The following is a 17,069-nucleotide window of genomic DNA, read 5'->3' on the forward strand; positions in this document are numbered from 1 at the left end:
GACGTCCACAATTAAACACACCCAACAAGTCAACCCCCAAAGTGACATTCAGTGCTGACAACCCGAGGGCCTAGAACAAACAGGAAGGTGCTGCCGACAAAGCAAGCCTCCATCCGCCGTGCGCTGGCAAAGGCGGGACGGCGGCGCCGATCTGTGCGCCACGCTCCAGCCCTTCGGTTCTACCGACTGTGTTCAGAGAACTCCCCTCTTGACACGCCAGCCCAGCGGTGACAGCAAGCGGGTGCGCCCCGGTGCGCCGCTCCAGCAAGAGCGGCGGCAAAAGCCAGCAGGGAGCTATTGAAAGAGCTGGCAGGGACCCAGGTTGCAATAGGACAGGACCTGTCCGAAACGTTAAGCTACACTCATCGCTGTGCCCTTTACTGCAAACAGCTCGGGCCTCCAAGGAGCCAACTCTGATGTTGGTATCATTGCCGGAGGACTGAACTAAGACCCACCACCTCAGTTCACAGCCATCAGATAGCAGGCTGGTTGGACTTGAACCTGTGACCTTGAAGTAAAAAAATCCCTGTGGCTCGTTTCCAACTCCCTGAGTCACCCCCTCCCCATGAACTGTTTTAAATACGAGGGACCATCGCTCGCCCTAGCCAGCCTTGATTCCAGGAAGCACACAGACAAAGTGCAAAAAGGGCGAGTTCAGACTGGCGCTCCAGGGGCCACGTGAACAAACAGCAAACATAAAAACAAACCCATTGAAAGAGATTGACTGGGCTTACGTCGCCACGCACTCTGCTCTCACGGCATTGCCCTTTCCTGTACCCCAGGAACCAATTAAACCTCTCAAGCGCAGAACCATTTAAAACCAGTTCCAGTTTAACTAGCTGCCTAATGTCTCGCTGGTCAGAGCCATGCATGTAAATCCATCTATAATGGACATTCATTCAGAGTGACTGAAAGTCTAGCTATTTCCCCTCTGACTGGTTAGAACAAACTTTGCTTGTCAAGGCTGCTTTCCAAAAGGGAGTTATTTGGGAGCTTCAGTGTGGCAAGCACAGAAAGGAGAAAGCATCACAGAGATGTTTGGCTGGATAAACCTAGAAGACTATTGGGATATTTGTTTCAGAGAGGGAGATTTTAAAATTGCCAGGAAAAAGCTGAGCGACAGATTGACTAAAGCAGCCCCAAAAGCTACCTCCTCCTGAGCATCCCTCCTAGTCCTCAACCCAACTGCCACCCCTTTACAAAAAGTATCCACCTGACATCGAGCAGTAGAGTGGATTCCCAAGGGAGAGTGAAGCGGGCAGATCTGTTATGATTCTGGATTCTCAACTCATAACAGATTTAATACAGAGATTAAACCAGCCTACATCACAAACAGTGTCAGTTAAAAAAAATACATCTTTGTACAAGCCACGAGATGATACAGAAACATCTCTTTCCTTATTACCCTTACATGTTCCAGACTTCACTGGTCCACAGGTTTTTGTGCTTAAAAAAACGAAGTTGATGATTTAAAGGATCAAGCGTGTTTGAGTTAAAATGAGCTAAAAAGAAATTGCATGAATCATAAACACCAGCAGTTGAGCTTGATACATGCTTCACGGGATGAAATTCTGAGGCCTGTATTCCACATAAGGCCAGACTAGATGATATAATTGTCCCTTCTGGCTTTATAATCTATCATCCAAAGTTTTCTGTACTTAAAGTATCTTGAAAGATGTCACTTAAATAATAAGTGACTACTGTCAGCAAGTTTTTCCTGGGTGGCATCCCTGATTAGCATAAAATATTGGAAGCTATTAGGCTGAGGTGGAAATAAGCCAGCTTTCTAATTGTTTGCATATTTCACACGAAAACCTATCACTCACCTCTCCCTTAGCAATACAGCTGTTCGTTTCTCTCTCCTACCGCTAATTATTTGAACTTTTTTTCCTAAACTATTTAATGCTAAAGCACCTAGAGGATGCTGTATAGATGAAATATGCTAGCCAAGGTGAAATTTGGTGCCTTTAACCACCAAAACTGAGGGGTGTCAGTAAAGGTCTGTTTTAAGTTGCTAGCTAACTACTATTCCAAAAAGTGCATGAAATTCACCCCAGTGGACTATTGCAATTCACCTCTGACACCATTTATGTATTATTTGTATAGCCCCAGTAGTTGTGCAAGGCATGTTATAGAAAGACTGGAATAAGGATAAAGGGTGTGCATGGGGCATGTCCACGTTCCACTGAATGGGGGGCGGGGTCAGGATTCCATTTGCAGTCCCTGCCCAAGGCACAGGGTCTTTTGGCTCGAACTGAGATTGGAATGGTTTAACTAAAGAACTGAAACTCACTTTCAACCTGGCCATAAATGCTGGCTTGGCGACAAGTCACACTAAAGGAAGGTCAGAATATAAAAATTGCCGGGTTTGTTTGCTTTTCAGTACCAGTAAAAGTGACACCCCTTCAGCATTTATTGTACTACAGATTCTCTTTGTTGGTAGCTCTATTATTGAACTGTTGTTATTAAAAACACACACACCCCCTGAAAAGAAAACTATTTCCAAAGGCAAACGTCTGAGTACATCACATAGCAGTCAAGTTGTGTGGCATGGATTCTGTGACTCTCTTGCCTCTAAACACACCATATAAATATTTCCTTTGTGCAATCATTTGAGTGGATGCGATCACCGGGAAGAAAACACATAGGAAAAAGCCAACACCAAACAATAAGTTAAAGGACCAGCCAGGATATTTACAAGCTATGTATGGTTCACTCTCTCTCTGCTGCACTTTCTATAGGGGTGGGATTCTGATACATGCAGTCCCCAAACAGGCAGTGGGTTAGCAAACAGTAGTAAATGAAAGCGAAGTATGACCTATATGAATGTACCATGGCATTTCTGAAGGTAAAGGGAAGAAATAAGTGGTGATTAGAACTGTAAATAATTTTTTAAAAAAATAGCTCCATTCCAAGTTGAGATTCCAGCTCCCCGCTCATCTTGTAATTTACCATCTTAGCCAATATGTGTCGGCCTCTTTATTTTACAACATGCATGGTGACCTCTGCTGGTTCCTGTGTCTATGGAGAGTATCATCCAACCTACTGCCCATTTTACAGTGAAATCATTGTATTATGGAGCGCCACAGACTGGCTGGCGAGACGGTGCCCCTGCGCAGCCATAAATGTCATCAATAAGCTGCCAGGGGCAGAGATGGGCAAGACTAGCAAGTGAAGAAAGTATCTGCTTCTTTTCCCAAAGGGAGAGTCCCACACAAGCTTTTCCCCTAGGCACTCACCCCTCCCACAGAATCCCTTACACCTGACCTGCACCATTAAGTCAGTAACCTACTAAATCCAGCCAGGCCTGGGAATAATCAAGGCCCTTATAATGTCCAGTTACTGAGCAGGAAAGGCCAGGCTAAACAGAAAAATGTGAGAAGCAACTGAAAACCTGACAGTCTGGTTCGGGGGGGGGAGGGTCTGAATACAGGGTTAACTCCTTCCTTGCAGGGACCATTAAAACACTGTATCCTTCCCCTTCCCCTTCCCCCAGTCTAGGATCTATCTGTGTCCTAAAACTCCCCACACGCTGGGGGACGCTATGGAAATACAAGTTTGCAACCAGTGGACTCGCGGAAGAGAGAAACTTCTTTAAAAAAAAAAAGGCTGGTTTAGGTTTGAATCAAAGCAAGTGCCCCCCCCCCCCCCGAGACAGGGGAGCCCTGGCAGGTTTGGGAAGCGGGGAGGACTCGCGTTACGCTTGGCACAAGGAAATAAACGCCGGGCAAGAGACGGGGGGTGGAGAACCGTCCTTATGCCTGCGGGGCAGGGCGCCCCGAGCCGCCTAAGTCCCTACACGACCCCGGGGCGGGGAGGGAAGGGGCAGGGGGTCCCAGGGGCTGGGGAGCGGGCGGCACTTACTGCTCTGCCGGGCTGCGTCCTCGGGCTGCCCCCCTGCGGGGCTGGCGGCGGCGGCTGGAGCCGGCTCGCTCCCGGGGCCGGGCGAGCGGGGATGCTGCGGCCGGCGCGGAGCGCAGCGGCTGCAGGGCTGGGTGCCGCGCCAGCCCCCTCCCCTCCGGGGGGAGTTGCCCCAGCGCGGAGGAGGGAGGGGAAGGGGCGGCTCAGGGATTCCCCCCCGCCCACGCACCGGGCTGGGGCTGGAGAGCGAAGCAGGCTCCGGCCAGCCCCTGGTTCCCCCCGCTTCAGCCAGTGCAGCCGGAGCCCTGGCCCCACGCCCAGCCGGCGTCCCGCCACCCTGGCCCGGCGCCCTCTTCCCCCTGGCGCCTGTCACCAGTGACCCAGCTGGCTGGGATCCCCCTCTTGCTCCCGGGTGTCCCCCCTTGGGAGAGGGAGGTGCTGCCATCCAGCTCTCTGCCCTCCTCCACGCCTGCCGGCCACTCCCCGGAGTCCCACCTAGGCCGCGCTCCTGCTGGGTTTCCAGTGGAGCCCATCCTGGGACCGTGGGGCAGGAAAGCAAGGCACGGGCTTGGCCAAGGGATCTTAGTCACACTCACACTACTCTCCAAGGCCTCCAGCGCTACAGGCAGCCAGTGTCCGCTGGGAGCCTGATTAGCAGAGCAGCCACCATGGCGATTTTTTGTTTCCACGGGTGGTGCACTGTCGCGCATGCCACCGTGCATGTAAAAAAATATTCTGCACATGGATGGAAAAGATGAGAGGGAGCATTGGTGACAGGTCTCGGAAAACAACAAAGTGCTGAGGTGTCCACTCCCCTCCTCTGAGCTCACCCTGCCTGGGGGTTGGCAGTGTCTCAACCCTCCTGGCTTTTCTCCTACAAGTCTGCCTTACATGTGGCGAGGGCTGGCCCCTGCTCTTAATCAGGGTCTCTGTCCAGGAGACAGGCGCTCCACCTGGCTTGCCTGCTCAGACTGCAGTCCTGCTGGCTTCCCAGGGATCATCTTTCAGCATGCCATACCCCTCTCCCAGGGATGTAGGATAATAAGCCGCTCTCAAACTAGTTTAGACTAGTACCCCACCTCGCTTGTATGCCTCCCACAAGGAGCTCAGGGCCAACAAGGCCCATCTCCAAGCACTCCAGGGCCACCCTGGGATAGGCTGAAGTTTCAGGAAGGCATGGGTCAGAAGTGGCCTATGCAGCTGCTGCCCCTACGCACACAGCTGGAGAGCCCTGTTCACTCCTCACACCCTGGTTGCATGGTAGAATCAGAGGAGCAACAGAGAAGAGCCTTTAAGAAACAGCCCCACCACCCCATCTTACACACCAGCGATGAGAGAGAAGGGGATTGAGGGGGAGAAGTGAAGGCCAAGTCTATAACAGGGCTCAAGAAAGAGTGAGATACAGTCTTGGAGGACAGGTCCATAAAATGCTTTTAGCCACGATGGGCAGGGATAGTGTCACTCACCTCTGTTCATCGCACCTGGAAATTGGTCCTGAGGCTCACAGAACCGGCACACCTAGGTTCCCAGATCCCTAACTTTTCAGGCTGGAAAGAACTATTACGATCACCTAGTTTGACTGCATAACACGGGCCTATGAACCTCAACCCATCATTTCTGCATCCAGCATGCAGTGGCTAGTCTTTCTTCTGCCACAGACTTGCTGGAAAGGCACCGTGATGGCCAGCCTGGTGTAAAAACCCTCTCAAGGGTGTAGGACCTTGAACAAGTCATGGTTCCCCTCTCTATGCCTCAGTTTCCTCCTCATCCATACAATGGATGTTACTCGCTCTGAGATGGCTGAAAGGTGTCATTTTACTGCTTGTGCACCCAAAAGCTCCTACAGGTTGGACCTCCCTGGAGCATTGGTGACAGGTCTCTGAAAACAACATCCCCCAGATGAGGGATTTTGCTGGACCAGAGGAGGTCATTTCTGGCTCCCCCTGCTGCCAGCCCTACCCCCTGCCTTGCCGTGCCACCAGGCTTCCTCAGCAGCCCACCTGGGTTGCACACTGGGCTTCCCAGCTCCCTGCCTCCAGCCTAGCTGAGCCATGTGCAGGGCTCCAACAACCCACCCCCTGCATCAAGTCTTGCCCCGCCTCGCAGCATGTCAGGACTCTCTGATGCTAGAACATCTGTGAGCCTGCCAGACCAGAGAGCCTCCCATTTTATAGAGGTACCACCTGTATTAGAATCCGGGACACTGAAGATGTAGGACTTCGCCCAGTCTTGTCCTGTTAATACCCAGTGGGGGGGAGGCTTCAGGGGACTCTCTACTTCCCATGGCAGCTGGGGTTGCTGTTCATGCCACGCTCCCCCATGTGGGAGTCAACAGGCTCGGGTCCCAATGCCCGATTTTTAAATTGCCTGTTATGACATCAGAGAGTTCGTCCTGCCACCTTGCAAAAGCAGTGCTCACATCTGCCTTTCATTTTCTTTCCCTCTGCACCAGCATCACAGCGGATGTTCCAATTCCCAGAGATGGCTTTAAAAGCTAGTGAGAATCTGGAGCACTTTTCCCTGGGGATTATAATTCAGGTAGCCCAGGAGTCCCAAAAGCAGAGCGCAACTTCTTTGCAATATGCCTGGTCTAGTTAAAGTCACAGAAACAGCCCATCTTTCTGAGTCTGTCATGTCAGGTCCCTAGTGACTAATTAGTTCCTTTGTCCAGTCTATTATCAACCAGAGTAACACTCTAAATTGCCTTGCTGCTAAAAGACAGTGTATATTTAGAGCGAGTTACGAAAACAAAGAGACTTCTGCTCTGTCTCCTAGCCAGACAGAAAGGGTGCACAGATAAAGAGACAGAGACCCCAGTGATCATCTAGTCTATAACATAGAGCCTAGAGCGGCACCTCGCAAAACACTCTTGTGTTACCATCAGAAGACGGTAAGATGACCACTTCAAAATGGGCCTCCTTTGCAACACACAGGTATCCACATCACAGGATATACCACCCCCAAGTGGCTCCATTGTTTTCATCAATGCCATTTTATAGATGAAGAAACTGAGGCACGGAGAATTCCACTAGTCAGACCGAACTGCCCTCTGACTCTAATTAGAGGTGGTTCCTCTAAGTCCAGGTGAGGCCAGTGGTGGGGAAAGGCTGCACTTGTGCTGCTTGTTCTCTAGCTAGAGGATTTCTATCTCCAGAACTGTCAAGTAGAGCTGGCTGGGAATTTTCCAACAGGACCTTTTTCTGCTGGAAAATACCCATTTGTCCAAAGCAAAACATGCGGCGGAACCAACATAGCTTCCACAATGCTGCAAACTGTACACATATGTCGTGGCTGATGCAATTTCTGAGATGGGGGATGGGGGAGAAATCAAGAAAAAAAACCTTTTTAGTTAATGTCAAAAATATTCTGTTTCAACCTTTTCAGAGTGGAACTTTTCACTGAGAATACACACACACATTTTTATATATTATACATAACATTGAAATTGTAATGAAACATTTTATCTAAATGAAACATTTTGACTCACCCAAGCCTATTTTTTCTAGACTTTTGTTTGTGAGAAATTGCAAAAAAAATAATTTCCATTCCATTCACAACAGAAAACAAAAACAATCAAACATGCACAATTTTCTGTGTCCACACAGGGTTGTCTTTAAACCAATCCCATTTACCAGCACTAGACATGTTAACCTGAAAAATTAGGATTTTCAGAGAAATCGGGGAGTTTGACACCTAAATTTTCTGAAAATCCCAACCACAACCAACTGTGATATCTTCCCACCAGGTCCTGGGAAGCCCCTTTAATGCTGTTAATAATAACTTCTCTCATGATCGCACTCAAAGGCTTCACTCAGCATTAGAGTTCCGCCGTGCATGGCACCATACAGAGAAACTCCTTGCAGTTTACAGTGTAATAACCCCATTGTGGTCAGGATGTTTATAACTTTGGTTTTGTTTGTTTCCCTTAGCACCTCACATCAACAAATAATTAACATTTGGGATAAAAGAAGTCTTTGTTAATGACTGAGTATGTTCCTTCAGTTGAAGACCCAGCCCTCACAATATGCCCCCCACAAGACCTCCAACAAGTCCTCTAGCCAGGCCAGGGAGGAGCAGACTTGATTGGCTTAACATTTCTATGTTAAAACACACACACACATTCAAGGGGTAGAGCTTAAAAATCAGACACATTTCGGGCCTTCTGGTTCCATCATGAAGCAGCAAAAAAGGGCACGGAGCCAACTTTTGCCAAATCCTTTGGAGGGAACTTTGACCCCATCCCTCTGAGACTGTATTTGTCCTGCTGGCGCAGCTCCACCAGCAGTTGGGATCATGTTGTTCGTGTCGATCTGCTGTAGTCTGTGTTACTGTGTCCCACCAGTGGGGCCACCCCAAAGCTAGTGGGGGTCACCTGACAAGGGCCGGCTGTAGAGTTAGAAATGTTTGGCTCCGTATTACCCTTTCCCCGAAGGATATCTCCCCCGTAACATTCCTCTGGCTTTTGTTTCTAACAGTCCCCTACACCTTATGGAGGGGAGTCCTACAAATTCCTCCAGGGCTAGCCTGTTAGCCTTTAACAACCACTCCTTTGATCCTGCCTGGAGGGGGAAGCTGAGAGAGGTGGGGGCCACACACCCACCCAGAGTCAAAAAGAACAAATTGGCCTGACAACAATTAACCAAGGGGAGGAACAATAGCCATTGACAAGCCAAAAAGAGGCCTGAGAAAGTCTTTGTTCTGGTCTCCATGGCAACAGCCAGGGCCAAGGGAGGAGTCAAAGCCGGCTCCCCATACTTTCACTTTCCCTTCAATTCCTTCCCCTGGGATTCACTGAGGAAGTGGTTTAGGGTTGGGGGATGGAGGGATGCCCAGAAGATTGGACAGCCGGCAGCGTGTACGGAGCATCCTCACAGAAACGAGGAGTCCCGCGGCTCCTTAAAGACGAACAGATTGATTTGGGCATCCGCTGGCGTGGGCAAAGAATCCCTTCAGCTGCCTCTCACGGTCCGGGTTTTTGGCTGCCTCGCTGAGACTGAGCAGCCTTACAAGTTTCCCAAGACAGCTACCTCCAAAGAGCGCTGGGCCTGACCCTCATGCCCCGGGGATACCAAGCCCTCCATTCTGAGCTGGTGGTGTATCCCATTCACTTTACAGAAGGCACAAGCCATCAAGGACGGGGTGGTTTTCCTGCCAAGGCCCCAGCATGGGACACGGCTGGTCTACTCATAGAGCTGGTCTCTGCCAACCTAACCACACTAATGAGACGTGTGACTCCTTTCACCTATCTAGTTATACCAGGGAACCTCTCCTGTGGATGCAGGTATATGGGTATAAAAGAACCTTGTGCCAACACAGGTTATTCCCCATCTTGTAGAATAAGTTAGCTGAGTATAAACCCACAAGAACATAAGATCGGCCATACTAGATCCTCCCATCTAGCCCAGTATCTTGTCTGCTGACAGTGGCCAATACCAGGTGCCCCAGAGGGAGTGAACAGAAAAGGAAATCATCAAGTGATCCCTCTCCTGTCTCTCATTTCCAGCCTCCGACAAACAGAGGCTAGGGACACCATTCCTACCCATCCTGGCTAATAAGTATTGATGGACCTGTCCTCCATGAATTTATCTAGTTCTTTTTGGAATCCTGTTGAAGTCCTGGTCTTCACATCATCCTCTGGCAAGGAGTTCCACAGCTTGACTGTGAATTGAGTGAAGAAATAATTCTCTTTGTTTGTTTTAAACCTGCTACCTATTAAACTCCCTTATACACAAAAACGACATCCATGCTAGAGAGTTGTACCATAGCTAGGGCTAGACAGGAGCCAGCCCCTCCAAATCTCTCTCTGCCATCCCACCTTGCTGCACACACATATGCACATCTGGGCAGGTAAAGCTGCACATCTGATGGCACCAGGGCCAGGCTCATTCCCCCACCCTCCCTTCCCTCTCAAGGCATCCTCTGCATACCGAGCCAGGCTAGAAACAGTGACTTCACACACACACACACACACACACACACACACACACATCGGAGACCAGGGCCTAACATCCTCCCGCCCCGAAAGAGCAGGTTCCTGTGAGTGCCCCACAGGCTATTTTCACCAGCAGATTAACCACATTGACTCTCTGGCTATGGTGACAGCCGTGCAGCCTGTGTGTGTACAAACAGGACAACGGGGAACAGGCCAGGAAGCTCTAGCTTAAGTAGGGTCCATGTCTTGGGTGATGGCCTGTCTAGCAAGCACTGATGCTGTCTGCCCTCATCAGCTCGGCAGGAGGGACCTGACTTGCAGATCCCTGACAATAGTATAAATCAAGAGTAACTCCATTTAAGCCAATAAGTGACATCACCAGCCACCATGAGCAATGTGCCCTCTCATTTTTCCCATACGTGTGCAGAATCATTTTTATGTGCACCAAGACATCTGTGGATGTGCACCACCAGTAGAAACCGGCTGCCGGCTGTGGGTGCTCTGCTAATCAGCTGGGAAGCATTTGAATCTCTCCTGGGTGGCTGCCCAAACTCTCAGTTTAGGAGGAACACTGACCAGGAGTGAAATCAGAATCCAGCCCTAGATTCCCTCCTAATCCCATGAGAATGGCATTTTCAGGTGTTTTGCAGCAGGTGCCTGCTCTTAGCTCTGTTCATTCCTTCTCCACCTTGGCAAAAGCTCACTGAACACAACGGGCCCCATCCAAAGCTCTTGGGTGCCAATGGAAAGATTCCAAGGAGGTTGGGATCAGGAACGCACCCCAGGAGAGTTGGTGTGAGCAACTCACAGGCCATGGGTTAAGGTTTTGCTCCCCTCCATGATGTCTACAGACAGGCCCTCTCAGAGGTCCAGAGATGCCTGGGCCACATCCAGCTTTTGAAGCCCGGGGCCATAATAAAAATAAAAAATGACATCACTGATCCAGCACCAGCCACTGCTGGTGGTTTGTTTATATCATCAGCTGATCTGAGAGGACACGTTCATCCTGGTCTGATCGTGTGCCATCAGCACTGATCTGTTTTTAGGAATATTTATGAACATTTTTAATTCTTTAATATGACAAAATCTATGGCAGGTAACAAAACCATAATGTCTTTTACCACATCCCAGCTCTTATTTGCTTTCATTTTCAGCTCTGAGCTGAGAGAGTGGGTCACATTTTGGCCCGATAGGGATTCACATAAAAACAAGATGTGAAACTTATCAAATGCCAAAAAATTAACAAGGGTCGAAATTTAAGGCCCCCTTGAGTTTTGAGGACCAGGACAAATAGCCCTGTGTACAGGGTAGCTGTAGCCTCTCTAAACAAGAGTATCCCCTCTTATTGGTTCTGCCCCTCAGCAGACTACTGCCTGCTTCATGCCCTATGGTTGTTACACTTGGGCAAAACTGAAACTAACCCAGATAAGGAATCCCCCCGAAATCAGCAGGCCCCTCTACACAAACAAATTATGATCGAACACAGCAAACATTTTCTTCCTTCCATCAAACACCACTAGGTATGAAGCATTTGTAACCCACACACTGAGATTCCCTGACCCATGAAGTGGCACCTAGACCACAGCAACAGATAAGACCGAGGGTACATCTACACTAGCCCCCTAGTTCGAATTAGGGAGGCTAATGAGAGCGACCGAAATTGCTAATGAAGCACGGGATTTAAATATCCCACGCTTGATTCGCATATTCCCGGCCGGTCGCCATTTTGGAAACTGACTAGCCCGAAGTAACTGCTTGCATCTACATGCAGCAGAGAAGCGGGATTCCGAGATAAACCCCTTAGTTCGAATTAACTGTTAAACCTCATTCCACAAGGAGTAACAGTTAATTCGAACCAAGGGGTTTATCTCAGAATCCCGCTTCTCTGCCGCGTGTAGACGCGGGCAGTTACTTCGGGCTAGTCAGTTTCCAAAATGGCAACCGGATGGGAATATGCTAATCAAGCATGGGACATTTAAATCCCGCGCTTCATCAGCAATTTCGGTTGCCCTCATTAACCTCCCTAGTTCGAACTGGGGGCTAATGTAGACGTACCCCAAAAGACTTCTACAGCATGGGTTGAGATACAACTCAGAGGCTTTTAGCTCAGAGAGTAGAGGCTCTTAGACTAAACTCCAGAGGTCCCAGGTTCAAATCCGCCTGGTGGCGGTTACACATTCACCCAGCTTCTGCTCAGTTGTTGACTCCAGGCTCAATGGGCATCTCACCTGAGCAAGCAGGTAGGACTAGGGCCCTGCTTTGAGTTGGAGTCTGGTTCATTACCCAGTGTTCTGTCTCCCTCAGCAGAAGGAAGCAGGGATGATGGGGAGGCTTAGCACAAGAGCAAGGATCCTGCTGACCCTACGTTGGAGGATATGGATGGAATGAGACAGCCAATTCCATTCCTCTTCCCAAGCCTCTCCTGCCCACTGCCACTAGGGAGTCTAGTACCATCCTTTCCAGCTTGATGAGTTTGTGCCAGCTGCAATATTCCGGCCTCCAGATCTCAGGATACAGTTGACTGAGTCATGGGAATGGTTCAGACAATGGCCTGGCCCTTTTGTCACTGCTCAGAGAAATCAAACCTCGCTTCCTGCAAGGAAGTGAACCATTGTTTGGAAGTGGGCATGTGCTTAGCTCCTCACCCACTGTTGGGAAGCTGCAGCATGAGAAGCAGGAGTTCACTAAGCTGCACACAGATCTTGCGTATTGCTCTAACTATCTTTTCCCACCCAATGCATATCCCAGGAAGCCAAAGTGAGTGCAAAGAAACAGGGTGAGCAACTGATATCGCTTCAATTGCTTCTCCTCCGCTGATGCTTGGAGACTTGATAATCAAATGGGTTTTGAATCTGCATAGACTAGATTCTGTACTCAGTGGGTGCGTCTACACCAGTGTTTCCTGATTTTATTTGGCCACGGAACCCTTTTCAGCTTAAAATAATTTCAAGGAACCCCTAGGGTTCCCAGAGAAAAATTTGGCAAATTTGGAACGAGGCATACAGATAGTTCGGAATAGGAAGCCTAATCCGAACTATCTAGTTCGTGCCGCGTGTAGCCGCGGGCACGGAGTCCGCACTAGCGGACATTTAAAAATGGCGGCGCCCGGCAACATGCAAATGAAGCCCGGGAAATTCAAATCCCGGGCTTCATTTGCAAGTTCGTATGACTACATTAACCACCCTAATTCGAAATAGGGTGGTAGTGTAGACATACCCTGTCTCTTTAAGAGGGGGCTGGGCAATGCCGCGTTCTCGCGGAACCCTTACTTTCGCTTTGCGGAACCCTGGGGTTCCACGGCGCACCACTTGGGAAACACTGGTCTACACTGCAGCATTTGCCTGGAAAAACAATACTTGCGTTCACACTGCCATTGAGTTATTTCAACAGAAAGTCAAAAGAACGGAGGGGTTTTTCCGATGGCGGTAAACCACATTCTACAAGGAAGAAGCCTTTTTCCAGAAGAGCCCTTCTGGAAAAGCTTCTTCTGAAAGAAGCTTACAGTCTAGCCATAGCCAGTGTGGTGTAGATAAGACAGTGGGCAAGGAATCTGGAGATGTGTGTTCAGTTGGCATCTCTGCAACTTGCCTGCTGGGCAACTCACTTTACCTCTCTGTGCCTTAGTTTTTCCATCTGTAAAATGGGCATAATAATACTGAGCACCTCTAAAAAGAGCTAGCTATTGTACGGATTATTAGCCCTATAGCACTTCTGCTGACTTCAGCAGCTGTTTTAGTTCCCTCCGAGCATCAACCCAAATCAGGGATGGATAAAAAAAATTGTGCAATATCTTCAAGAGTTCACCAAATATAAACAATCAGCACCCTATCTAGGTCTGCATTAAGTGTGCTCCATAGTGTACCAATGGGGGCTGGGATTCAGGATTCCTAAATTCTTTTCTCAGATTGGCCACTGACGGTGTTTGTGACCTTAGGTAGGTATCTAGGGACAAACTGTTCAAAAGTGGCCCCTGATTTTGAGTGGCTCAGGTATTAGATGCCCAAATGGAAATGCCATGGGCCTGATTTGCAGAGGTGCAGAGCGATTGCAACTCCCATTGACTTTGACCAGGTTTGCTGGTGCCGCTCAGCATCTCTTGGCAAATCAGATCCCGGTTGTCGCCAAATGAGCCCTGAAATACTGAAATACCCCAAGTTAGTGGACGGCCCATCACCTAGCTCTGCCTCAGTTTTCCCATCTGTAAAACAGGCTGATTCTTTTGCCACAGGAAGAGATTATAATGCTCCATTGATGGCTCTTTGCAAAGCTGATTCCCAACTAAGTGCCATATCAAAGCCATGTGAATATATTTCCAGTGATGCATTTGGAAAGCTACACATTCATAGTAGATTATATGGTGTGTGTGACATACACACACACTCAACATATTAACTATGGCAAAACAACACTACTGTAGTGTCAGGAAATTCAGTGTCACCTTCCTGTAGGTAAATCTTGCAGCACGTGTGGTGTGAAGGATCACAGGAGCCTGCAATTCATTCCCCATACAAGCCAAATGAAGGCAGGAAGAGAGTTACACCAGGAAGGCATTGGACCCATCCCATCTGGAGTCCTAAGACAACTACTGAGCTAAAAGCAGGGTAACAGCTAGAGGGAATTCCATTGCTCTTGTTAATTTGCTTCTAATCTTTACCAACTTTTGAACACGTGATTTATAGTGAAATCCCATCAAATTCAGGCCCAAGGGGAGCATCTCGTTCCCAAGATTGCATGTCAGTCCATCTTCTGTCTCATCAATGGCTCTCGAGCGACAGTGGAATAGATGGGGTATGCGAAGCCACCCTGAACCAGGTACCCCTTAAATTATGTCCCCTCTCATTGACATGTTTGGCACATTCTACTTATGAGCACTGGTGACTGGTGCTTACAAGGGGAGGGAGTGCAGGGGGGGCTATGCTCCAGCAGCAGACACAATTTTCTACACTCTAGGTCCTAGTGGTGCCCCCCCACAGTCTGGCACCTGAGGCGGCCGCCTCAGTTCGCCTTGTGGTAATGTCAGCCCTGCCTGGTCATACCCATGATAAGAGGACATCCAGCTAACCACAATCATGCCGGGCCACGGATGGTGCAGGATCAAAGAGTTCTGGATTACAGAGGTTCAACCTGTATTAATTTTGCATAAAGGTAACGAGACAGCAACCCTCTGGTCTGGCACAGCAGGACGGGATAGAGATGAGTGAAAGATCTCCAGAACTAAAGGCATGAATCTCTAGAGCTTATTGATGCTCAAGGACCAGGCTCTAGGCCCCTGGCTCTCACCCTTTCCAGACTGCTGGCCCCCTTTCAGGAGTCTGAATTGTCTTGCATATCCCAAGTTTCACCTCACTTAAAAACAACTTGCTTACAAAATCAGACAAACATATACAAGTGTCACCGTCACATGAGTTCTGAAAAACTGCTGCCTTTCTCATTTTTACCGTATCATTATAAAAAAAATCAATTGAAATATAAATATCGTACTTACATTTCAGTCATCTGTGTGAAATTTTAGTTTGTGCTGACTTTGCTAGTGCTGTTTATATAGCCTGTTGTAAAACTAGGCAGCTATCTAGATGAGCTGATATACCCCTTGGAAGATTGCTGCGTACCCCCAGGGATTCATATACCCCTGGCTGAGAACCACTACTGGGGGCCAGGAGTTGTAACACACTCACATCCACTCTGATGAGGCACACACCACACACTGACTACTGGGTTACACTAATGCTGCCAGAGTCGGTTCCAATTTTAGACTTGATATGGAACAAATTTAGGCCACTACGAACTGAAGGGTTTCCAAGGTTAGTTTATAATTTCCAATTACAACAGATTCTTTTGTAACAATGTAAAAGTTCCCTTGGGGTTAGGAACCCAGACATCAGCACTGGACGAGTGCAAGAGAAGCAGACTGTGGCTGTATGCTTGGGTTCATGCTAGCCCTCAAAGGTCCTCAGAAAGTATAACGCTTTGTCTACACTGCCAATTGAGCAACAAAACTTTTGTGGTTCATGAGTGTTCAATACCTCCACCCACTCCAGGAAAGACCGAAAAGTTGCGGCTGCAAGTGGCAGTGTGAATGGCTCGTTGTTGGTAGCAGCGCCCTCCTATCCCCAACACGAACCCCACTCGTAGGGCGTGGAAGTATTTTGTCCACACAAGTACCAACACAGAGTGTTTACACTGCCAGACTTTTAGCAACCCAGCTGCGTCACTAAACGAAAGGCTGAGTACGCTGGCTTCACTCTCTGAAAATGCAAGCCAAGGGAAAACAGACCAACAGCCTCACTGGGGAGAAATGAAAGCGCGTTTTAGATGTTCTGTCTGTTGGCTCTGATCCTGCAATCTGCTGTGGCAGTAGAAAGGCACATGGATTTCAGGGGGGGTATGTGGATGGCCAGCTGGCACTCTTCTAGCAGCAAAACTAGAAGAGTTTTGCTGGGATAGCTACCCTGGCAAAGCCTCCTAGTGTAGACACAGCTTCTACTGATAAAAATGGGCTTTAATGGCATAGTTCATACCAATTCTCGAAGCAAAATAAGCTATACTGGCAAAACCAATTTTTGTTTGTACAACTGCATCTATACTAGGACTTTAGCCAGTATGAAAAAATTTCATTTTTATCACACTCTTAACCATCATCATTATACAAGTTGAAACTCTTTAATCCGGCACGCTCTGGTCCGGCAACATCCATGGTCTGGCATGATTTTAATTAGCCGGATGTCCACTTATCATGTAGCCAAGTTTCCCACAGTCCCAAAAAGTTTGTTTACAGCCACCAGTGCTGGCTCTCACTGTTCTGTGCTGTTACTTAACTCTAATTTACCCCTAATATATCTTCTAAGAGCCCAGGAAGCAGTGGAAGTGTTGGTCATGCTGCTAGACAATATTGACCTCCCATGGTCCGGCAAATTCTCTGGTCTGGCACCAGTCAGATCCTGAGGGTGCTGGACTAGAGAGGTTCAGCCTGTACTCGTAAAAGGTCCTAGTGTAGACAATTTAATCTCTGGTTATTAAAACGATCAACCGAGGTTAGAACAAGATCCCCCAAGATCTTGAGTATCTGATATATCATCTATGAGGGGACTAGACCCTCCCATGCCAAAGGGCAGATTTGATGATCTATAGGTATTTCCTGTTCCTTTATTATTTTTATCTGGACAGTCCAAAGAAATGAGTTTAACTAGTACTGTCAAAAAATTGGCCTTGTCTGAAAAAAAGATATAAATGGCTTGGTCCAACCTACATGGACAAGGCCAAACTGTCTTATCACCAG

At 48.5% G+C, this 17,069-nt stretch overlaps 1 protein-coding gene across 9 annotated transcripts in view; it reads right to left on the reverse strand.

Moving 5' to 3' along the window:
* The window catches only part of SOX13 (SRY-box transcription factor 13), a 98,939-nt gene that overhangs the window by 59,933 nt on the left and 21,937 nt on the right, over window positions 1–17,069 (reverse strand). For 3 of the 9 annotated variants that reach the window (XM_075910106.1, XM_075910100.1, XM_075910094.1), the window contains exon 1: window positions 3,865–4,823. The exons of the other annotated variants lie outside the window; for them this stretch is intronic. The gene's annotated coding sequence lies outside the window, so the exon portion shown is untranslated. Of the gene's footprint in view, window positions 1–3,864; window positions 4,824–17,069 lie in introns of those variants that run through there. 9 annotated transcript variants of the gene reach the window in all.

This window comes from Pelodiscus sinensis, chromosome 27 (assembly GCF_049634645.1).
Source record: "Pelodiscus sinensis isolate JC-2024 chromosome 27, ASM4963464v1, whole genome shotgun sequence".
Lineage (NCBI taxonomy): Eukaryota > Metazoa > Chordata > Testudines > Trionychidae > Pelodiscus > Pelodiscus sinensis.